Source organism: Hirundo rustica, chromosome 8, assembly GCF_015227805.2.
Source record: "Hirundo rustica isolate bHirRus1 chromosome 8, bHirRus1.pri.v3, whole genome shotgun sequence".
In the NCBI taxonomy this organism is placed as follows: Eukaryota; Metazoa; Chordata; class Aves; order Passeriformes; family Hirundinidae; genus Hirundo; species Hirundo rustica.
This window is the reverse complement of record NC_053457.1, coordinates 2,315,127-2,339,474: the sequence shown is the minus strand read 5'-3', so window position 1 is coordinate 2,339,474 and position 24,348 is coordinate 2,315,127. Positions and strand designations below refer to the sequence as shown.

General features: G+C 50.6%; 1 protein-coding gene across 1 annotated transcript in view; it reads left to right on the top strand.

The window, feature by feature from the left end:
* CDH23 (cadherin related 23) overlaps positions 1-24,348 on the top strand; it is a 183,007-nt gene that overhangs the window by 15,799 nt on the left and 142,860 nt on the right. The gene's annotated exons all lie outside the window — the stretch shown is intronic.

Sequence of the window (24,348 nt, the reverse complement as noted above, 5' to 3'; positions counted from 1 at the left end):
GTGGCGCCTGTTCCCTGGAGAGAAAAAAAAAAAAGTGTCTTTCATGAGCGCCCATCCCTACTGCATCCCTCCCTACAGCATCCCCTCCCTCCAAACCCAGCAGCTCCCTGCCTGCTGCCTGCCATGCCGAAAGGGATCTTAAGCAACAATTAAGAGATCATTCCCCCTCTAATCACTTACAAGAGTAAATTAGTCTTGTCAGGAGCTATTAAGACAGAGAGCTTGGAATTCATTAGGCGAGATTGGGCCGAGGGAGCTGCTGGCGCTGCCGCCAGTCCAGGCTGATTAATTTCTCCCAAAACATCATCAATGCCCATCTGTTTCATTTAGGTCTGGGGAGAGCAATTTTCAGGTGGACTGACCCTGTAGTCAGTTATTTCACCCAGAAGCAATGGAAACACACACACACGTGCAGAGGGAGTTGGAGATGGGAGGGCTCCAGATAGGTGCCGGGGAGGGAATTGTAGGAGAAAGGAGGGAGAGGGCTAGAGAGGAGGGATGAGGAGGAGGGATGGTGGTTGATTGGGCTGTGGTGGCATGGGCAGGACAGGGCCCCAGGAGAGCCAGCCGCCAGCAGCTGTATCACCCTGTGTTTTACTTGGAAAATGGGTTTGTTATCCGACTGGGTAACAGCCCTTGGGAGATGAGTGCGCAGGAGAGGCACTGTCCGTCTCTATCCTGCTGCTCTTTGCCTTATGCAAAATCGTCCCAAGGGCCATTTTGCATAATCCCAGACCTCGTGGAGGGCTGTGGGCAAGGGTTGCCGTGGATGCCAGGTGGATGAGTGGCTGGAGGGCCCTGGGAAGGTGGCACTGCTGCCACGGGGGCTCCTGCAGCCCTGGATTTGTCTGCAGGTGGGAATGGGCAGGCATCTCTCCAGGCTCCTCTTGGTCGGGGTCCCTGGTGCTGCCAAAGGAGCGTCTCCTTAGCATAATGTAATGACTGGAGTCTAATTGCCCAGCAAATGGATTTGCTGTGAGCAGGACAGCAATGGGAAAATGAAGATGATCCATCATGTCAGGTCTGTAAGTAGCCTTATAACCACCTAGCTTGGATTCACCCAGGTTTCTCTGAAAGCTTTCATGCCTCAACGCCTTGCAAAATGCGTGACAAAAGAGGCCATTCAGACGAGTGCAATTCCACTTCCCCTTCATCCCAGCGATAACACCTTAGCGTCACTGGAATAATGTTGTCTTAAAAGAGCGGGAGACACTTCATGCACTGCACTTGAGGTGATAACGTGTGCTTGGCCTTGCCCTCAGGCCATGTCACGTCAGGGGCACGGTCAGCCAGGTGGGGACAGCAGCGTGTCCCCTCCTGCCCATCAGACCGGGGTCGTTCGTGCCTTGCGTGAAGCCGGCAGCGAGGCTACGTCTGCATCGTAGCTCGGGTTCACGGGGCTGTGAGCACTTGGTGGGAGGTGCCCCTGAGTACGGCAGGGCTTGTACCAAGATGATCTTTAGGGTCCCTTCCGACCCAAAGCACTCCACGATTCCCTGAAGGACTGGTGCCCCCTGTAAAGCCTGCTGAGGCTGGGCAGCGCACGGCACGGGGTGGGCTGACCATTCCCTGGGCAATGTGAGTGTGAGGACGTGCCGGTGGAGCTGATGACAGTGCCTGGGCCGGCTGGCAGGTGGGGAGGCTGGGCTCCCGCAGGACTTCTGCAGAGGCTGCCTGCTGCTTGATTCCAGTACTTACTCCTGGGTAGGAATGTCTGCAGCTGGGGCTCTGGGCTCTCCACCCCACCAGCTCACAGGGATGCCTGCTGTGACTGCTGAGATGCTCAGGCCCAGGTTCCCCAAATTTGGCTGCCTCAGCACCTCCTGCCACGTATCACCCTGGGACAGCACGGGGCCAAGGAGAGCCCCCAAGCCAGCGAGTCCCAGGGTCAGGAGCAGGGCGGAGGGATGGCCCCAGCAGCGCCAGCTCAGCGCCTTGCCCAGTGACCTGGGCTGTGTTTGCTGCTCAGAGCCCCCTTTTTCCTTCCCTCTGGCTCCATGGATCTCCCAGGAGGCCTGGGCTGTGCTCTCCATCCTGAGGTCCACTGTGCTCGGAGAGCAAGGCGGATGGAGGGAGGGATGGATGGATGGCTGGCTGACAGGGAATTTCATGGCTTGCTCTGCCCTCTTTCTGCTCTGTGCAGCTTTTGCTGAGCTGGCAAACGCTGTGAGCAGGGATATTTCTCCACTAAATTTGAATAGGCAGAGCTGAACCTTGCTCTTTGTGAGATCTCCTTCCGAACGGGCTGCCCGTGGAGCTGTGGCTCTCACTGTGCCCCCGAGGCTGCTGCAGCCTAAGAGGAGCCTGGGACCGGGGAGTGCCACCGAGGTCTGGGTGTACTTTGCTGGCCGGTGGCCGCTGAAGGGTTTGGGTCGGTGTGTGACACCTCGTGCCTGCTGGGACACAATTATTTCACAAGCAAACTAAAGAGGAATGTGGTATTCCACAGGCAGGGTGCTCCGCGGTAACTCCTCACGTGGATCTGAGGCAGCGCATCCCTCTGATATTTGTGGATGATTTGATTTCATTCTCTGTCCTACACAAGGACTAAGGCCAGAGGGATTTTCTTCTCCAGGCAGGGAAGGCTTCCATCCTCCACGCTCTCTATCTGTCCTTTCCAAGGCGATCATCTCTTTTCCAACACGGCCTTTTGCTGCCGTGCTCTGGACAGGGAGATGCTTTGGACCCAGGACAGGTCCCCGGGCGTGCTGGGCAGCTCAAGCTGCTGCTGAAGATAGGGTTATCAGTGTGGGATTGAGCACGGGCTCAACCTGCTTGATCCCACAGCTGTCGGCATCTGCCGGCGCCCGGGCTCCTCCAAATGCATCACTGGGAGGAAAAAGCCAGGAAAAAATGCTGGCTCTGTGATCCCTGCATGCTTCTGGACTGATTAAATCATTTCGGAGCTCGGATCTCCCTGCACGAGGCTTGGGGGCCATCTCCTGGGGACGGCTTTTGTGGAGGGCTGTGGCCGTCTGAGGGCAGACTCTTTTCCCTTCGGCGTCTCCGGGTCGCCCCCTGGCCTGCAGGCCGGTGCCGGAGGGGGATGTACCCGCTCCCGTGCGCCGCATGCTCCAAACGAGGCGCCAAAGCCAAAGAGAGTCTCGGCGCACCACGGGGTTAGAAGTCACAGCCGCACGACCAGAAAGTCCCCTAGGGGCACGCTGTTAATGAGGTGCTAATTGGCTAACGAGGAGGGTGGGGCTCGGGATGAAAGTTTGGAATTAACGCCTCCGGGGAGCGAGGCGGTAGGAGGAATACCGGGAGCAGCGCAGGAGTTCCAGCCGGGAGTCACCGCCTTCCTCGCAGCCAGGTGAGCCGCCAGTGGGAAAACCATCCCCGTATTTGTGTGCGTTTGCTGGCACAGCTCCTAGAACGCTCCCCAGGAGAGCTGCTGCCGGTCAGGGAGGCAAGGGCTGTGCAGCTGGGAGGAAGGCGAGACCTTTCCCCTGCCAGGGACAGCAGTGCTGCGCGTCTAGATCTATTTGTTAAGGGCTTTTCTTCTACTCTGCAGAGCTGGGTTCAGCTGGATCGGCATTTAGGCTTTAGCTGATGGTAGGCTTGCGAGGTGAGGTGCATTTGTAGGAGTCACGCTGGTGGTGCCCCATCCCTGGAAATATCCAAGGCCGGGTTGGACAGGGCTTGGAGCAACCTGGGACAGCAGGATGTGTCCCTGCCCATGAGAAGGGGTTGGAAAGAGATGGTTTCAAGGGTCCCTTCCCACCCAAACCATTCTGTGAGAGGACCGGGGAGGCTGCCCTTCCCTCTGCTCTTGGATTGTCTCTGATAAGCTTCAGCTGCTGGTGAAACCAGGCTGCTGCACGTAAATAATCCCCAGCTGAGAGGGCAGGCAAGTGGGTGAGTGCATGGTGGCCCTTGGTCTGTGGCTGGTGACAGAACTTGGGGACCAGGTGTGTTGGCACTGGCACAGGAGCTTGCAGTTCATAAGGATAGAAAACCCCACAGAGCTACTTTTGTCATTTATCTGACAGAAATAAGGTGAGTTGGCAAGGCTGGAGAACGCTGAACTCCTCAGTTTGCTTGCTGGGTAGGCCGCCCAGCAGCAAACACCTCTGGGGTGCCTGTGTGCCGCGGTCAGAGTTGATTTGGCCTTTTAGGAAGGGTAATTCCAGAGGGATGTGCCGGACTCTGGCTGTGCCGGAGATTGCGCGGTTTTGAGCCTGCCTCACGAGCTTCCTTGGGCCATTGCTGAGATTCTCCTTCCCAAAGGGAGGCTGTGGCCCCCTCACCTTCCTCTTCAGTGTTTGTCTATCACCCAATGGCTGTTTACTGCCTAAAACTGAATTTTCGGGGCTCTTGAGTGCTCTCCAGAGGAGCAGCCTCGTTTCTGAGTGTGCTGGCGAACCCTAATGAACAGCAATATTTGAGAAGAGGATCTCAGCTCTCCCAACTCAAGCCCTTTTTCAGTCATTTGAAGGCCCATTGATGAAATTACTTGTTGAGCTGCAGAAAGTACAGCATCCTTAATGAAAACTTAAGGCTAGAAAATTAGTTATTCCCAACATCAGGAAACTTAAGGTTTAAAAAAAAAAAAGAGCCCCACTCCCACCCAAACCCTTAACCCTGCGTCATTAAATTAATCACTTCATCAATCACTTAAACTTTCATATCTGCTTTGCTAATAGGCAGTAACATTAATGCTTATGTTAAAGAAGGGGAAGAGGGAGAAGGAAGAAAGTGTATTTGCAATATGGACTCATTAACGTGCCAGGGTAACCTTGCTCCTGGCAAGCGCCTCATCAAACCATCCCGAGGTTTGATCTCGCCACCTTTCGAGCCCTGGCACGGGGGCCAGGCCCTTTCCAGGGAGAGGGAGAAAGATGTGTCACTTTGGTAATGAGGGCTGGGGTGATTTTTTTTAATGTCTGGGATGGCTTTATCGGTATTAATTATCCATACAGGGCTGTGTGTAGGAGCTTCGTTTGCGGGCTGGCTTCTCGCTGTTTGTGCCCCATTCCTTGTTCCTCTGGAACGCCTGGGCTTGGATGTCAGCACTGTCCCAGCTCGGGTGAATTGGGCCTTCCAGGCTGATTGCAGACATTGACATGGGTGGCAAAACTGATAAAGAGCAGGGATAACAACGTGAGTCAGGCTTAACAAAGAGAAAAACGCAAGGAGAGGGGGAAAGCATGTACGTGTGTGTATATGTTCAAGTTAGGAGACATATATATATATATATATGTATCTTTGTGGAGGTGTTAATGTTCTAAGGGAATATTATTAGCCAAGGGTATTTCTTGCACTTGCATAGGCTCATAATTCTATTTTTGGCGGGGAAGGTGAGCTGTGATTTCACTATCAGAAAAAAAGGCTCTGCTTGCAAGCAGTGATGAACGTGCTTGTGTGTTTTGCCAGACCCGAAACTTGACGTATTTGGGTTGCGTGAGCTGAAAAAAGAGGGAAAAAACCCTAACTCCTTTACCCCTTACTTCTAATGTTGGCACATCTGAGGGCTCTGCAATCTGAATCTGCCCCTGGATCCCTGGCAATGTCCAAGGCCAGGCTGGACGGGGCTGGGAGCAAGCTGGGGTAGTGGAAGGTGTCCCTGCCTGTGGCAGGGGGTGGAACAGGACAGTCTTCAGGCTCCCTTTAAACCCAGACCGTACCATGACGCCCTCAACGACTCTTTTTACAGAATTTTCAGGCTAGTGAGGAAATTACCCTTTCAGTTAAAACTTCATGTAGTTGGGCACCGTACAAGTCCTTTCCTTTAAGAAAAGAAATTCAAACTATTTGCCACCACCAGCACCAAGTTGGTGGTTGTTGCTTAATGGTGTAAAACAAGTAAAAAAAAAATGCCGAGGGAGAAAAACAACAAAGAATTAAGGAAGGTCCAGCTTGATTGCCTGGGTGGCAGGGCCACCTCCTGGGCAGCTCGTTTTGTCATGTTTTCCATGGTTTTGGGGGGTGTGGGTGGCCTCGGTGTCGTCGCACGACTCCATCCACTTCTGGTCTCGCGGCTTTTACACTGATTTATCGCAGGCGTGTACTAATGCACCCTCCTGCCTTTGAATGGCTTAACGTGCTTGATTGGCAGGGGCAGTTAATAAATTGGTTCCTCCTGACAGGCTGCTTGGGTACATTGATGGCTTTTGAATTAACTGTAGCCACTTGGGAAGGGGGGGAACGAAAGCATTGTTGGACAACTCCGTGGAAACATCTGCTCCATTTGCAGTGCTGGTCAGAGCAGTGAAAAGGCTCTGTGCGCTCCCTCTCTCAAAGATTTATTAATATTGCTGCGTACACGAGGGGGAAAGATTTCAAACACTTGACATTTAATGGTTAGTAACTCAATTTTATTCCATTCATCTGCATGGCTTTGTCAGGTGCCGGCTCTGTCGAGGCTCTGGTATTGTATCACGGAGGTTGTCTTGCTGCCTGTGGGCAATTAGGAGGGTGATTTGGTACCTGAATCCGGAGAAACCTTTTTCTTTTTCCTTTCTAATTGATTATTAGCTTTGAGGTGAGAGCTGGTGTCGTGGAACGCAATATCCTTTCATAAACAGTGATGCGGTGGCTTTGCTTGCTCTGCCGTTGTGGCTTCAAGCAGTTAATTTGAAAAGAGGAGGGGGGCGAAAAAGACTTTGAAATACACAAAGTCCAAGGGAGGCGAACAGTTTGGGGTATGGAGAGAAGCGAGGAGCATCCTCCCAGGCAGAGATTAATGGTTGTTACTAATGATTTTGGGAAATAGAGGGGAAGGAATAAGACGTGACAGAAGACTGTAAAATCAGTAACAGCACTGCGGAAAACCCTGATTCTGGAAATGCACCTTTTCCGATATGACAGGAGCATCGAATTAAACACATCCTGCCGGATAAAGCAGCATTTCCCTGCGAAGGAGCACTGATGTGGACTGGGGCGGTGAGGCAAGAAGTGAGGGGACCACACAGAAAGCACCAGCCTGCCCCCACATCTCTCCCAGCAGCTTTCCTAGGGTCGTAAAGGGCGGGGGGGAAAAAACATCTCCCAGGATCTGCAAGTTGTTCTTTGCCTTGGAAAAACTGTCTGTGCTCCCATCAGGTGCAGAGTGAGGAGTGAGGGCTTGTAGAGAGCATCAGCCAGAAGTCATTGCCCACCCGCTCTGGTGGGGTGGGGGAAAGAGTCAGAAATTCAGGCTCTGTACTGGGGGGAAAAAAGTTCCAAGCTGGCTTCATCACACTGCAACAGGATGATCTCCTGCAGCCGTAAAAATTGGCAGCATCCTCCAAGTTCTCAGAGCGCTGGCAGGAGAATGAGTTTCACTGGTGCTGGGATGCTCCACAGGCAGTTTCTGGCAGCTGTCGGTGGGAAAGGTGTCTCCTAGGAGAGAGGGGAGGTCTCCGTGGATTTTAAATCAGGCGCTTGATTTCACATTCCAGGTTGTAAGGTGAGGGTGTAATTTTTCTTTTATTTTGCTGGTTAGTTCACCTCAAAAGCCAAAATTGCTGAGCTTGGTGGGCATCCTGCTGTAAAATCAGCTGGAATCTGTTGGAGAACCTTTCTTCCAGCAGTGGTGTTCCCCGCTCCAGCCCCCAGAAGCAGAAGTTCACCCGCGGACCAGCAAATACTGTCGGTGGTCTGGGTTTGCTGTTGGTGTATCCTGTACCCAGTGGTCTTAGCCAGGCAGGCAGAGGGACAGTTTCCACTGGGATGCCGCTCCTGGGAGTGAAGGAATGTTCTTAAAAGAAGTTTTCCTGTCGTGGACCTGCACTCAGCCTCTTTTGAACAAGATGCAGCGTCAGTGTTTGGGGTGCCCTGGCTGGAGGGGGGTGACAAGGCAGGGCTGGGCCAGCTGCTTTGCCAGGCAGGGGCTCATTCCTGCTTTCCCTGAAACCCTCTGCCTGTGCAAGTGGCCCCAGGTGGCTGCATAATGGCATCCCTAATTGTGCTCTGAACGAGATTAACTTCTTATCTGGCAGCCTGACACCTTTATTGTTATTAATGTGTGAATTATGCACTGTAGTGGCGTTTTTATGCACAACTTTGGTAGCAAATATTATCCTTTTGTCTGCTGGTGTCCGTTGCTTTGCCACCGTGGGATTCCCAGGCTCCAAGGGTGGGGATCCCAGAGGTCAAGGAATGCTGTTCCTGTTTCTTTCCTTATTAAATGGTCGCTGCCATTGCCCTGCAGCTCCTCCCTTCATTTCTTCTTTTGAACTGTGGGTGGAGGTGGTGGCGAGCAATTCCTCTGCTGAGTCTGGAGTTTCCTGGGACAGTGGTTGTTGGAATAGGACATGGAGGACGTGGGACCATTAGTCAGATGGGGTTTGGGGTTTTGGGGTGCCTACAGAGTTGGAGAGGCTTGGGACGCTGCCAGGCATGGGTGCAGGTGCCCATGGGGCCGAGGGTGCTCTGGCAGGGGCTGGATCTGTTCCTTGGCTCTGGTAGGGAAGGGAAAGGGAGCTGTGGAGGGTTGGGAGGTGGCTGCAATCCATCGACTGCACAAAAAGTAGTAGTTTCTGTGATGTAACTAGCTATTAAACAGGATAACAAGGTCAATAATGTCTTTGCCTGGAAGAGCTTCAGCCAACACTTCTATCAAAACCAATATTAATTTTCACTAATTAGGAGCTGCAGCTAATGAGTGTCACAGCTAATTTACCTCATCCATAACGAGGGAGAGGAGAGGGTCAGGCGCCTGGGATCAGAGCCTGCAAATCCACCTCCCCTCTGCTCCCCCTTCCTTCCTGGCCCAACATGTGTTTGTCACCTGGGTGGCTTCTGTCTTCAGGGACGTGGGAATATCTGTGTCGTGCTGTGCTGCCTTCCTTGGAGCACGGGGATGCTTTGGGAAGGCAGGGAAGGAGCTGGATGGGGAGATGCGCCGTGCAGCAGGTGTTGGGTGTTCCTGTGAGGAGAGGGAAAAAGAGCTTGGAAGGATGTGAAAGGGAAGTCTTTGGGAAAGAAAAGGATGCCTGTTGTCCTGAAGGGGAAGTTCTAGTGGAGTGTTTGCTCTTGAAACTCTTTAATTTCAGAAGCCTTTATTGTGTGTTTTATCCCTGTTCCCTTCCATACCTTTTGCCCACACGAGCCAGCCTGGAAAGCACCAAAGCAGTGAGTCTGTCACCATCTGTAGTCCTGTGACTCGCTCTGGGGGTTCTTTCCTTGGTACCTGACTCTGACAAGCTGCCTGAGTGCAGCAAATGTTTGTGGGGAGTGAATTTTTGTAAGCAGATATCTCTGGTGCTGTGCAGGTCGTCCTCCTGCATGGGTCACAGGCAGGAGCGTTCCATGGACGTTGCCAAGAGTGCTAAGAGGCAGCAGATTTCTGATTTGGAGTTATCCCTGTTTGCCTTGTAAGCTTGATCTGACGGCTCAGACAAGGGAAGAGAGGGCACAGTGAACATTGCATCCCTCTGAAACATCTTTATAGTCTGCGCTTTCTAAACAAGCCGGAGCCTAAGAATGATCCGCAGGGATTATTGCTTTAAATAAGAATACACTAGAGAAATTTGTGGTCTGCTGTCAGACAGCCTGTTGTTAGGGATGGCTAAAATTGACTGAATAAATGATTCACTGGTTTCATTCGCGTTGCCCTGACTATAAACCTCAGGAGTTTTCCTTGTCGGAATTGATCTGTTCTGCCGGCAAAGCCGCGAGCGGCGTGTGCGCCACCAGCCCATCCTGACGCCTTCCAGGAGGACGGAAGAGCTCTTGCCTTGTCCAAGGGATCTCTTCTAACAGACACCCTCCTGTTTGGGGTGTCTGGGGCCTCGGGAAAAGGGCTTGGCTTTTAGGCGTGTCCTGGGAAACTCCCACAGGGAGGTGATGTGCAGAGAAGAGCCTCTCTTGGGAACCAGCTCATCCCAGAGCATCCTTTTGGGGCATCCTGTGAGAATGTTCAGGTGGGAACTGCTTGTGGTCCTGGCTCCCACCCACATGTGTGGTGGGCTTTGCCTCCACTTTTGTTATCCAGCTGCCCAGCTAATTCTGGTTTGGGCAGGTTTATTGGATTTTTCCTCTAGCTGTTGGCCTGAAATTGCCACCCAGCCCGTGGCAGCTCCTGGAGAGGTGTTTCGCTTCTGTCTGCTCCAAGACTCACTGCACCCTTAAATGTCTGGACTTCTTGTTCTTCAGCAGCTCCTCCTGTGTCTGTCCTCAGCCTCAGTGGGGAGAGGAGAACATATAAACATAGATAATTATATATATATATATACACACACACACAGGAGAAATTTGTGCCCTGAGGCTGGGCACGTTATCTAGTGACCATCCTTGTCCCCTGCTTTCCCTTTGGTGGGGGCCAAGGTGGCTGAGAAAGTTTCTTGGATCTTATTGCCCAGGGAAAAGCGACCTTCAGGCAGAGTTCTTGGGGGGAAAAAGCTTCCCCAAGCGTGACAGATTTGACTATAAATCTCCAGATTAATGCCCAGGTTCCCAAGGTCTGTCGTCCTGCCTGGCACGTGAGCTGCTCAAAAACAACGTGCAGGCTCATCAGTCATTTGGGAGGCACAGCAGAAGGGAGGCTGCAGGGAGCCTGTGGACATGCCTGTGAGGGGACATGAGGGACAGATGAGACAGCATCCTCGTCTGAGGGCACACACAGGCGTCCCAAAAGCTGAGGAGCCTGGGATTGTGTCCCGGACAAGAGGTGGAGTTGAAAGAGAGGCAGGGCTTTTGCATGAGAAACAGCTGGAGTGAGGAGACGGAGGGCCAGGGCTGAGGGACACCCCAGGGTCTCTCTTTTCCTCTCTTTTTATCTTATGGAAAGAATCAAACTGGTTTTAAAGTAGATTCACTGTGAGTATCCCTTATTGGTACAGGTATTAAGTTGGTTATGAATTTCTTGCACTTTCACTCCTAGGAAAATCCTTCCCTTATTCGTTTTGCATTCACTCTTGATTGATAAGGTTTATTGTCACTCTTTAATAACCACAAATATAATCTCAGCCCAAATTTGAGGAATTTATGGGAATTTACCTAGGCCAGGGTATCTGCATCGTGCCAAGGACAAGGGCTAGAATAAAGGACAACCAAAAGCGAAGAAGAATGGCTCTCTTTTAATGGAGAGGAGGAAAAGAGGTGCATTTCTGGCTGATGGCAGCTCACTGATCACAAAGCAACAGTGCATGGAGGGCCTGTGGTGTGGTTGGATTGGTGGATTGAGTTTGATTTGAGGTTTTCTTTGAGGTTTTTAGCTGTCTCTTGTGCCGTGGGGATTGGTGGCCCCTGGGACAGTGTCCCCAGGGTTGTGGGATGGTTCTTCTCTGGGCTGTGATGCACCAAGGTTCTTTTATGGAGATCTACAAGGTCCTTCAGTAGAGCCAAGGGGCTGATGTGGATTTGATCTGGAAATCAGTTTTAGGTGGAAAGAGTAGGGTGGGTTTTCTTCATCCAAGAAATGGTCCAATAGCACCGAAAAGGTTCAGCTCTAGTGACTGTGCTCTGAAGAGGCTGGGATTGCACAGGAGGTGGAGGCTGCTACCCCAAAGGGGCTGGAGAAATGGATGTGTGTGCTATCTGTTGGGTCACAGGAGTCTCTGATGTGTATGGGTAGCAGGGAGATGCTGAATTTGGTGGTCAATACCCATTTCTCTCTCAATCAGGGCTTCAGGGGAAACAGAAGCTCTGAAAGTCTTCACTCTGAGCAATTGAAAGAAAAAAGCCTAAAACTGGGACTTATTGGATCACTTTTCTGTTCATAAATTTCCACTTTTAGAACAGTCTGTGAAACCTCGGTGATTGCTTTCTTTTTGCTTTCAAACAACCCAGCAGCTGGGATTTAGCGTGGAGTTTTGTGTTCGGTCTGGATTTAAAAATGTTGTTTGGTTTTCCATGTGACTGAGGGAGGCTTTTTGGGCACTGGCTGATCTGGACACCAGGTGGGGGATGTGTAGGCTCAGCCACTGCTTGCAGCTCAGACCCACCCTGCAGAAAGAGCAGCCAGGCTCCCACAGGTCACCTTGGCCAGGGGAATCATAGAATGCTGGAATGGTCTGTGTTAGACCAACTCATTCCAACCCAGGAACTTGGTATCCCAGGCTGCTCCAAGCCCCAGTGTCCAACCTGGCCTTGGGCACTGCCAGGGATGCAGGGGCAGCCACAGCTGCTCTGGGCACCCTGTGCCAGGGCCTCAGTTCCCTCACAGGGAACAATTCCTTCCCAATATCCCATCTAACCCTGCCCTCTGGCAGTTTAAAGCCCTTTCCCCTTGTCCTGTCTCCCAGAAGACGAGAACTGCTCCTGTTAGGAGGATTTGTGATTTCAGACGTGTCACAGGTACCATATAACCCACAATTTGTAGTACACTGTCGAGGAGGAGTCTGGGCTCATTGCACCCCCAAGGGATTGCATCAGTCTTGGAAACAGCCCTTCGCTGCTTCCCTTCTCACCCTGGTCTCCCTTGCTGCTGCCATGAAATTCCAGCAGCAAGCGTTTCCTGGAGCTCTGAGAGAAAGGGCACTGGGCAGGGAACATCCTGAATTCTTGCAAGGTGCTGTGGAAGTGACTGAGAGATGCTTTTGGTGGTGTTCTGCCTAAAGTCAATTAATTCTGATGTTCAACCCTGCTCTTCTTCTCTGTGACCACTTCTGCACTGTTACATACAAGTAAAACCTTATTAAAGTAAGGCCTTATAAAATCAGACCTTGCTATTTCAGCTGGGCTAGCACCTAGCCTGAGAAGTTCCCATGAGAAAAGAATCATAAGAATAAAAATCAGTTTGCATAACAATCTATTTTTGTGATAAAACAGTTTGCACCTATAAAATTAAAAAGTCTATCCCATGAGAATCTGTGGGAAAAAAAAGTAAACATATCTGGAAAGGAAAATGTAAACATGTACGCTGACCATTACCAACCGATAAACTGAGTTTCAATAATTTGCTAACCTGTTAAATTCAAACACAGTACCTTCTAATACCATATAAAAAGAAACTGTACAATGAAGACTTGACTATCCTACACGAAGACACAAGTGTCTTTGTCCTTCTCTGTTACAGCCCTGGCCAGGCTGCTCTGTGCTTTTTTGGGAAGCTGAGGCAGGCTGGATGCTGTGTGCTTGCAGGAGGATACGTTTTTGTGCAGGTGTCTCCACAAACCCTCGGAAAGCTCTTTGGTGGATTGCATTCCATCAACGTGCAAAGGCATTCCCACCTGACCGCAGTGACCATTTATGTGGGGTGAGCTGCCAGTTGCCAACACTCAGAGCAACACTTGTAGGAGCAATTAGCGAGAAATCCTTTGCCTGAAATATGTTTTTAATAAACCATTCACCGGATATATTCAAATAACAAATAAATCCCTGCAAACCCGAGTCTATTTGCAGACAACTAGCAAATGAGAAAGGCTAAATTAATTGAATGCTCCAGTCACTGGGGAGAACGGTCCAGCTGTAGCAGCACTCTCCAGATGTTTGTTTGCAGAAGAGTGTGCTTTTCATAGGAAAAGAAAAACACTCGTGGGTATATTAACTCAGAGACAAGTTTACAGCTGTGCGCTCGCACGCTCTGCCTCGCTCTCCCACCAGCCACTGTGGAGCTCTGTTCCAAGGTTTCCTCTTGCAATAAACAGCCTCTTTATTTCTCGCTCATTGTCCTCCTGGCCATGCTCAGGCATCTGTGACGTCCAAAGTGAGGCAATGGCCTTGTGAAAGCCTCGGGGGCTTCAGCAGATCTGGCCCTTGCTGAGCTCCAGGGTGTGCCACGTGGTGCAAGTACGGCTGGACCACTGCTGCTTGCAGTCGAGGCTGCTGTGGTTTGGCTCTTCCCTGGTTTTGGGGTGGGTGTGCCACACAGGGCCGTGGATTCGGAGAACAGGGCGCTGTGTGTGGCTGGTGGGAGCTCACAGGGATGAGTGGAAGAGCCTTGGGTTCAGTTTAATTCCATCCAAAGGTTGGAGCTTTGTCCAGCTTCTCCCGGAGGAGCTTGGCCTTATCAGCACACTGGAGTCATCAGTGCGGCGCTCTCCATCCATTTCCCTGGGCCTTGCTTTGTCTCTCTTGTTAAACAGGCCGAGCTGGTGGCGAAGCCCCGTAGCTGAAGCGCCCCATTACTCACAGGCCAGGGGACAATGGGACGTGGGGCCGCTCTTAAACGTCTCTGCACGCCGGCGTCATTAATAACGGGGCGCTGGCACCACGGCTCCTAAATAGCCTCATTTATCAACAAGCAATTTACTGCGGGGCGCAGATAAGCTCCTGCCTCACACACCCAGGCACCGCCTGCCAAGTCTCCCCCACCTCCCCTTTGGCATTTCAGAGGGACAGAGAGGGAGGAAATGCTCCCCTCGAGTTGTGACACGTGGCCAGCCCCGAGGAGCTGGGTTGTGTTTGGAGGAGTTGGGTTGATGGGCTGCCTGTGTTCCTCAGGCTCTGTCACCTTTTTGAGGAGAAACTTCCAAGCCCCTGGTTGTTTCTCTTGGTTCTCTCAAAGGTTGTGTTGTTTTGTTGTGGCTGCCCCTGGATCCCTGGAAGCATCCAAGGCCGAGTTGGACAGGGCTTGGAGCAGCCTGTGATAGTGGAAGGTGTCCCTGCCCATGGCAGGGAAGTTGCGACAAAGCTGTCTTTAAGGTCCCTTGCAGCTCAAATCCTGCCACAACTCTGTGATCCAGGGAGGAAGAGGAGCAGGAAATGTAACCTTTCCAAAACTGCCTGCCTTGGGTTTCTAATTCCTGCCCCGTTGCTCAAGTCCTGCTTTTACTGCAGCCGTATCTTGGAGATCAGCAGGTACTAGCTCAACTTTGGAGAGATAAATCAGGAAGGGGTTTCACTGCATCTTCATTATAACGAGGCAGAATTCATCACCCAGCGCGTGTTGTGAAACCTCAGAGAGTTACGGTGACAGTCCAAGGCCAGTTTACCTGTGGATCTGAGATCTGCAGACAAAAACCTGACCGCTGGTACCATTTCCTGTGGCTTTGGGACTTGGATGCTCGCAGCGCATCCCACTTTGGAGCAAACACCCGTGGTATTTGGGCTGAGGATGGCTGTATTTTTGTTCCCCTGAGCCATTCAGAGAGCAGAGCAGCTGGGCAAAAGCTGCAGCAGGAAAAGGGTTTGTATTCCCTGTGAGAGTGAGAGCCTCGGGGATGTTTCAGCTTTTGTGAGGCGCAGATGAGATTCCAAACGAGACGTGAATGAATCCCGTTCACTTGCGCAAGTGTAATTTGCTGACGGGTTCGTTTCGTTGTTGCCTTTTCTTTTTCCCTCTTTCCCCCATTCATGTTGATCAGCTCCTCGGCTTGACTGGGCTGCTGGTGGAGGAAGCAGTTCAGCAGCAGGACTTTTAGCGGGGCCTGTTGCAGTGGGAAAAGGGGTAATGGCTTTAAGCTGGAAGAGGGTGGATTTAGATTAAGCGTAGGCAAGGATTTTTTTACAGCGTGTGTGGTAGGGCGTCTTGTTTTAGTGCTTTTTCCCTAGGCCAGGCTGGACAAGGCTCTGAGAAACCTGGTCTAGTTGAAGATGCCCCTGCCCACAGCAGGAGGTTTGAATTAGAAGGCCTTAGACACTCCCTAGGAACCTGCAGCATCCTGACTTCTCCATTGGCATTGCTAATGTCCCTGCCTTATGGTTTGGGGGTGTCTGACACCCCAGAGGTGCTGCAGTCCTGGGAGACCTGCTCCGTGGGCATTGCAACCTAACGAGCTTTATCTCCGACCTCATATTAATTGCAGAGCAGCTTCTCTTTTCTAATTAACACAAAGCTATGTTACCTTGCCTGGCTAAAATGCAAAATACCGCGCGTGTCACCTTACTCATAAATCATTTACTTACACCAAGTAGCAGAGCACCTCATGAAGTAGATTTCTGGGACTCTGCTCTTCCCCTGTTTGCCGTGGTGTTTCTTCTAAAAAGTGAGATATGGCCAAAGGGAAGCGCTGAGCTCGAGGGTTGAGGGTCAGCTGCATCTTCTGCTCTCTGCCCTCCGGCTTTCTGTGCTGAGGGGGAGATGGCGGTGGGTGTGTGCCCCTGTTTTCCCGAGCTGAGACCTGTGACAGGCTTCCCTTTGATCTAAGTTAGTTAAAAAACGAACACTTTGGAGGGAACCGGATAGAAGGGAGGAAGGAACAAAGGAAATACTCCCTCGTTCTTTCTGGGGTGTTTCTGATTTCGAAGTTAATTAGAAAAGGATATTCTGTGGATTTAGGGTTTAAACTTAGTGTCAGATGTGTTAATCAAGGCTGCATTAGCCTGGCTTTCCGGGAGGAGTCGGTGGGGAGGGTGCACCGAGTGTTCCCGTGCTTTGGAGGCGGGCATGGATGTGGAGCAGTGCTCGTGGAAGGCTTTGGCCGTGCACAGAGAAGGAATTTTGCCTCAGAGGTGGGGAGCACCCTCCTCTCGCAGAGCTGCCAGAACTGGGGCTTGGGTCTCATGCAGCCAGGATTGGTTTGCTGGCAGCTTCTCCAGGCCAGTTTTGAAAGCCCCCAGGCGATGCTGGGATGTTTCTGCTCACCCCAGATTTATGTTTTCCTTTGCTTTCCAGTTCATCCTGCCTCTTCCCACCCCTCCACGTGACTCACAAGCAGTTGTTAGTAGTCACATGGAGGCAGCTCTGAGGAGCGAGGCTGCGCCTGATATTTAGGGTTTTTCCAGAGTTCCCTTTCCCCAGCCTCCTGGGAGGTGTGTGAGTACTGACAAAGATCACAGTCTGATTTCCAGCTGGCAGTGCTCAGGGATGAAATACATATTCCAGCCGAGCTTGGATTGGAAATGGTCCTGCCTGTTTTGTACCATCTTGGCTGTGCTCCTAGGGATTGCCCCGGTCTTCAGGAAAATTCAGGATATGTAAGGTGCTAGACAGAGTGCTTTCCTGAGTGGATGGGACATCTCATGCGTGTACAGCTCTGCCATAAAAAATTAAATTAATCTCGTGGGGTTTACCCCTTTGTGACCCCACCATGCTCAGTGCTAGTGCTTCCCTCCCTCCCACCTTTTGTATTTATTCTCCAAGTTTACCAAATGGGGACTTTCCACTCCGGGAAGTCTAAATACTTGAATTTCCCAATTCCCAGATGCTCTTCTTGTTCTCTGACCCTTCTCCAACAAAGGTCTGAGTGAACCAGCAGTTAATTTCTTTTAAAATTAGTGCCTTGACTGGTTGGTTCACCTGCAGAGCTCGTGGCTTGTGCCTTGGGAGCAGGATCACATCCAGGCCGGAGCCCCTCCTGTTGTGGGCATGAGAAGGACAGATACCAATAAAAGTGAATGACACTTTTTGACAGAGCAGCTTCTGCGAGGGGACTTTTTTTTTAGGGGTGCAAACAATGGATGGAGCAGAATTTGCATAAAACTCATTAGGAAAAAAGTACAAGTTTCATAAATCTTGTGATAAATTAATGCTATATCGTTCCGAACATGATGTATTAATTTTAGGATCAAATGAATGGGCCCGTGATCATTCTTGGTAATTATGAGGCACCCAGGCAGTTTGGAGGGGAAATTATTCTTAAGGTTTTTTTTTTTTTTTTAAGTGCTGGAGCCCTTTTTTCACCGGAAATACCTTAACAGACCCAAACCCCTCCTTTTACACGTGTTTCTTTTCTTATTCTATCTCCTGGGTGTTTTATTCAATGTGATTTTATTTACTTCCCTCTTTCATGCTGCAGCAGCCTGTTCCTTCCCAGACAAAAGGAAACAAAAGCCCTTTCAGTTTTTGAAAAGTCTCCCTGTTCTCCATGGTCCCAGGGGCAGCCTGTGGGTTTTGTAGTGAAGGAAAGGCAGGAATTGCTGGATCCCGGCTGGAGCAGGCAGGGAGAAGGTGCCTGGAGCACTGCTGTTCGGGACATTGCCCAGGGATGAGCTTTTCTTTGCTTCCCTATTTTCCAGGCAGGTTTGGAGATACCACAGCAATACTAAGGTGCATCAGTGATTTTGGCAGCAATCTCCAGCCTGGTTGGAGAGTTTTGGTTAATAAACCCATCTCCAGCCCAAGGAGGTGCCAGGGAGTGAACAAGGGATGCCATCTCCATCCATGGAATCCTGGAATGGTTTGGGTTGGAAGAGGTCATAAAGATCAACCAGTTCCATCCCTTTTCCATGGTCAGGGACACCTTCCGCTGTCCCAGGTTGCTCCAAGCCCTGTCCAACCTGGCCTTGGGCACTGCCAGGGATGGGACAGCCACCGCTGCTCTGGGCACCCTGTACCAGGGCCTCACACCGTCACAGGGAACAATTCCTTCCCAATATCCAATCTAAATCACCCTCTGTCAGTGTGAAGCCATTCCCTCCTGTCCTGTACCTCCATGCCCTTGTCCAAAGTCCCTCTCCAGCTGTCTTGGAGCCTCTTCAGGCGCTGGAAGGGGCTCTAAAGCCTTCCTGAAGCTTCTCTTCTCCAGGCTGAACGGCCCCAGCTCCCTCAGCTTTTCCACTCACAGCAGAGACACAGCACCAGCACCAAGCCACGTGTTTAAAAGTGGGTTTGGAGAGCTTGTGCGATACCTGTGCTGCTTTGAGACCCGCTGAAGGCTGCTGGAGGGCAATTACTCTGTCTTACCCGTGTCAGTGTAGATGCTGACTTTAATGCCACTTCTCTGCCTGGGTGTATGGCAGCAGCCAGGGGCTGCCTGCACAGCGTCTGCCGGCAGAGCCTCAGGAGGCATGTTTATTTTATCTTTCAACATGCCATTGATATTTCTGTATTTTTTCCTCGTCTTATTTGTGTTATAAAGTTAACCAAAGTGATCGGTTCTGAGCAAACCAAAGAAGCCCTCTGTGAAGGGAATGCTTAGCTCTTCTTTGCCGCTGCTCTCTCTGTCCTGAGCGGCTTTAGAAGCCCTTTTAAACAGCTTTAAGCACCCTTTTACGCACCTCTGTGAGAGCTGGGGGGCGGAAGGCAGGCAGTGCCTCTCTCTGAGGTTTACCCGCTAGCTGTCAGCTCTGCTTATGGACTCTGCCTCCACACTGACTCCCCACTTAAATAACTAAACGCAGCAGAGAAATCACAGGCTCTGTCTCGAAGCATCTGAGGAACCAGGGAAAACTCTTCTGCTGTGCTTTTCGCTTCCCAGCTTGACAAACTCCCTCAGAAATGGTTTTGACTGCACAGATTTGTTTTTCCTCTTTCCTGTCACCTCTGTGTTTGGCTCCTTTCCCTCCCATACATGACAGCAGCTTGTGGTTCCTGGACCAGCTGGTCCAAGGCTTTTTCCTCGCACCATTGGTGAAAAAACCCTTCTTTCTCTGATGGCAGAAATTGTTCTTTTGTCGTTTATTTGTTATGAGAGCCTTTTTTAAGCGGTGCTGGTGTCTCCCTGCCCTTTCTGCAATGCAGTTACTGGAGTGGAGGCAGCCTTGGTGGCGGGTCTGATGCTCCCCATCAGCACCTGCAAAGAGAAACGCGTAACGTTGAGCTCGGTTGAATTTTAGGAGTGGAAACTTCCCTGGCCAAGTCCTTCTGGAAAGTTTTGGCTCAAGTGGTTGAGCCCATCCTGAGAAGGAGGTCAGGGAGTATCTGTGGAGGTTGTGCCTATGGAATGAGCCACCAGACACCTGCTTTGGGATGAGGGGGGGTGAGTGGCTCACCCGTGGAGCTGTGATGTGCCTTTAGGTGCCCCTGGGCACAGCTGGGTGAGGTTGGCAGGGCTTTGGCCTCAGCATGGTTGTGTGGCAGGAGATTTGCTGTTCTGGTTCACCAGAGAATGCAGGAATGGAGGTGGAGAGACCCTGGTGCCTGCGAGAGATGTCCTGAGCCCTGCTGTGCTTTGGTTGCCCTCCCAGGCTGGCACTGTCCCCTCCACAGCAGGGGTTTTCCGTGCACACTCTGTCCCCAGCTCCGCATTTGTCCCCTCCAGGAAATTGGTGAAGCCTCAATCTGAGCATGGGAGCAGCTCCCACTTCCTGTGACCTCCTGCTTGAAACTAGATTTTACTTTACTTCCTTGGCCAAGGAGTCACCATCCTTTTCTTTCCCTCTCATTGCTCAGAGATTGCTGAGCAGCACAGAAATATTGGCATTTCATCTTTTCTTTTCAAAATCTTTGGGAAAGCGTCCACAGAAGGGCTTTCTATTCTTTTTTTTTTTTTTTTTTTCTGAGAGGTGAAAGAGAAAATGAATTAGAGGCACAGAAAAAGGAGCAGGTGACAAATGAGAAGAACAGGGCTGGAATTTCAAGATCAAATCCATCAAATCCCACCTCTGGGTGTGTCTGGGGCCAGCCTGCTCTGCTGAACTGGGCTGACTGGGGAGCCTGTGCTGGGTGCCTGGGGCAGGAAAGCGGGGATGCTGGGAAACCTGGGTTGTCCCATCTCCCTCCCAGGGAAGAAAGGGAGCTGAGGAAATGCGGTGGCAGCTGCTGGAAGTTCTACTTTCAGAAGTTAACTGTGGTGGTGGCCTTAGTGTAAGGTGGGGGTACTGAAATTATTCTAAACTCATTTTCTGCTGGTTTAAGGAGCTGAGGGACAGCTGAGGCGTTGGTGCCTTGTGGCAGCTTGTGACCTTGGTGGAGAAGCCAAAACGTGGTGGCTGTGCCCACACACATGACCCAGAGCTCAGGAGGGGTGAGGACGGCGAGTCGAGGAGAAACTGGCACTGGTTGTCAAAACCAGGATTAAAATGCTTTTTATATTAAAGCCTGGCTGGTGCCTCAAGTTTTGAGCCCAAAAGCCATCGCAGAAATTCCTATTAACCCCACATGGTGTGAATCAGACCTCTTAAAAGGGAAGCTTATTAGGCAATTAATTAGAAACCTGCCCCTTCTGTGCCCTCCATCCCATCCCAGCCCATTCCTGCTGGTCTGGGTCAGCATCTGCCTCTTTCCCTGGCCCTGGGGCTCTGCACTTTCCGAAACCTTCCAGGAGCTCTAGGATCCTTCCAGAGACTGAATTTGTTTTTTCTCCCTTTTCATCCTCCTCTTGAAAGCAAAACCAATGGAGATGAATTGGTGGGGCGCAACCCCCTTTTCCATTTTCCTCCTTGGCAAAGTGGAAGGGCAAGAAAAATGCAGAGGTTTACAGCTGCAAGTGAGGTGCTGAGACAAGGGTTCCCCAATGGGATGCAAATGTACCCCCCTAAAACAGCCAAACCTAAAATATATAAATATATATATATATATATATATATATATATATAGTAAAATCCCATAGGGAAGAGAACAGTGAAAATAAAAAAAAAAAAGCTCCTGAGGTCAATCAAAGTTCAGTGCTTGGAGAAAGAAGAAAATCTGTGTATGTGTGAGAAAGAGGGAGAAGTAGCTGTGATTGAGAGAAAGGAGGCAAAGGGAGACAAGATAAATTCTGATTATCTGTTGGAATCAAGACACTTAACTGCCCTGTCTGATTCCTGAGAGGAAACAAATGGAGCCTATAACTTTGTACTGCAGAAAGATAATTTGTCCCCGTTTCCTCAGCCCTTGCTGGAGCCAGGTCGGTGCTTGGGCTCGAGGAGGCTTGAGCAGCATCTCCAGCACGACCCTGGGGGGAGATGGAAGGTGTTTTTCTTCCTGAGAACCCTGAGAGGGGCGTCTGAGAGATGTGCTGCCGCACTGGCTCCTCATGCCCTGTCCAGGCAGGACCTTCTGCTTCCTGGTGATGGGGGGAAAAGTAGGATAAAACCAATGAATGCAAGAAATCGGTGCTCAAGGAATCAGCGGAAGGTAACTTGAACAGATTTTTGTTGTGGTGGTGAAGGAGGTGAAGCTTTAATACCACACCTGCAAACTTAGGGTAAAACTTGGAAAAAAACTTGGAGCAAGCAAAATCTTAAAGTCCCATCTCTCATTTCAGGCCTGTGTTTCTTATTATCTTCTATTTAATTTGTTGCATTTGTTAATAATGTTGGGTTTGATCTGTGTTTTATGCATTCATAATACTGCTTTATTTTTTCTTCCTTTTTTTCTGAACGAGGTGCTCTGAAAGTAGGACAGTGATTACTGCCTGACTGGGAGATAAGGGAAAGGGTGAAAGAGCTCTTAGCTTTTGGGAGGGTTTATTGGAGATGGAAATTTTCCCTGCTCACACTGCTTCTGAGCTGTCCCTACCTAAGCTCTAGTGAAGTTTCTTGTTTCTAACAAATCAAAGCACAAGGGGTTGAGGGGTCTGTCCTTGGTTTTGCTCCTTTCGAAGCAGAGGGTGGTCGAGCTCAGAGTGCTGTTTACCACGGATCCTACTCCAAAGACTGACAGGAGCAAGGCATGGAGGTGTGACAATGTGCTCTGCCCGGAAATGTCTTGTCTCCTTCTCCAGGTTGTCCTGAATTTAGGAACTCAGTTCCCAGACATTGGTTGGAGGTAGTTGCAGAGCAAAGAAAGAAGAATTAAATGTTAAATGCTGGTTGATTTAGTTATTTATTTATTGGTACAACTGGGTTTGCAACACACAAACCACGAATATGTTTAAAACTGGATGGCACATGGTTTTCCTGTTCAGCAGGGATTTTAAGATCCTTTCCCTTCCAAAGATGTGACCAAGACCTTTTGGAGTTTGAAGTATTTGCTATTCTGGAGGGCAATGATGCCTTGTTGATTTGGGTTTTTTGAACAGGGGGATAAAGTGTGGAAGCCTCTTTTCCTATTAACCTGGGCAGAATAAAGAAGTGTGATCCTGCATTTATTTTGTCCTAGTTACTGGCTTTCCATGCCACGGAGACTGAGTGTCTTCTTTTTCCCTTGGGGCAAAGAAACCTTTGCTGAGGATGACTTTGAGCATCCTCCAGCATGAAATCAAGCTGCTGTCTTGTTTTACTTCAGGGCTACAGGGTCTGAGAAAGTGCAGGGACTTTGTATCCGTGGGGTTGGCTGCACTGAAGAGGTGAGAACATTGCAGGTGAATGCCCTGATCACAGGCTGGGATAAAGCCACTTGTTTTTGTCTTTATCCAAAGGGCCCTTGGTTGTGACCCATCACTCTCTCACTTGCACCTGCTGGTGGAAGGAATGGGGTTTTTTCCCCCCCCAGTGATTAATTCTAGCTGCTCCCTTTAAAACAACTGCTATTCCTCCTCCAAACAAGAATTTGTCCGGGTTTGGGCGCTGAGTCTTGTTGTGGTTTTGTGCTCATTGCTCAGGATCACATTTTGTCCTCTCCGTGGATATGCTCGAGGTGGCCTGAGTCATCTCACTCTTCTTAGTCATGGATGAGGCAGTTCAAGCTTTTAAAGACTTTTTTTTTCTTTTTTTAAAGGAAGAGCATTTTTGCCAGCTCTTGAAATTCTGTGGCTTCCTCTTGTGTCCAGTCCTGTAGGTGATGCAGCCAGACAAATAGTTTGCAGATTTGCAACTGTGGCAGAAGCAGCTTTTTAGCCTAAAAGCCACTCCTGACTTCCCCAAGAGCACTGTGGCTCTCCAGGCAGGGTGTGGAATGGCTCCTTGCATGCTTGGATCCCTATTCCTGCCAGCAGAGCTGGCTCTGGGATGTTCTCTGCACCTGTGACCCTCCAGCCTTTTGCAGCAGGGTCAGAAAATGAATTTTTCCCAAAAGAGCCCAAATTACCAAGGGAATTCACCTGGCTGCTGGTGCCATGCTGTCACCCGAGCTTGTACCAGCAGCAATTTGACATGGCACTGTTACGTCCCCAGTGAGGCTGGTGGCCTTGGGACATGCCAGGCCAGCTGGGTCTTCACTCAGAATGTGCTTCACCGATGTCCTAGGGCACTAAATTTTTAATCACAAAGTCACGCAGGGCGAAGGCAAATGCCTTACAGAAGTCTATTATTTCTTCTTTATCTGCCAAAGTTGTAATCTCATCAAAGAATAAAATCAGGTTTGTTTGACAAGCTCTATTTTCCATAAAATCGTGTTGACTGGCATTTATTATGTTCCTATCATTTAATTCTTTATTAATGGAATCTCATATCGGCTTTTTCCATTATTTCCGCTGTGATTGATGTCACGCCAATCGATTGGGAATCGCCCGCCTCGCTCTGCTCTGCTCTCCAAACTGTGCTGCTGCTTTTGCCCTCTGCTCTGCTGGAGCTTCCCTCATCTTCCCAGAGGGGTGAAATTTGGGTCTCCATTCTCCTTGGCCAGGAGATCTGGGGGCATTTGGCAGCTCTGGTGCTGCCAGAGGTGGCTCACACAGACTGTCTCCCCTCCAATCCTCAAATCCGTGTGGCCAAGGAGAAATCTCACCCTTGTCCCCCCATCCTCGAGGCCAGGCAGCCTAGGGAATCCCCCATCGTTATCTCCATCCAGCGGGTTTGTTCCTCCTGTTTTCTCCCCCATCCTGCTGGGAGAGCAGCTGGGTGGGACAGCAGGCAGGCAGCCACGGCCAGCCAGCCGTGGCAGGCTGTGAGAGTGCACAGAGCACTCGTGGCGGGGGGGCACAATGATCTCAGAAGGTTCTTGTGGGACTGAAGTGAGGCCCCGGGGGTGGTGGCCGTCCCCTGGTTTTGTTGTCAGCTGCTGGCAGTGCCCCTTGGCAGGAAGGGTGTGAGGGAGGCAGGTCAGCGCTTACCCAGGGCAGGCGTGGGATCCTC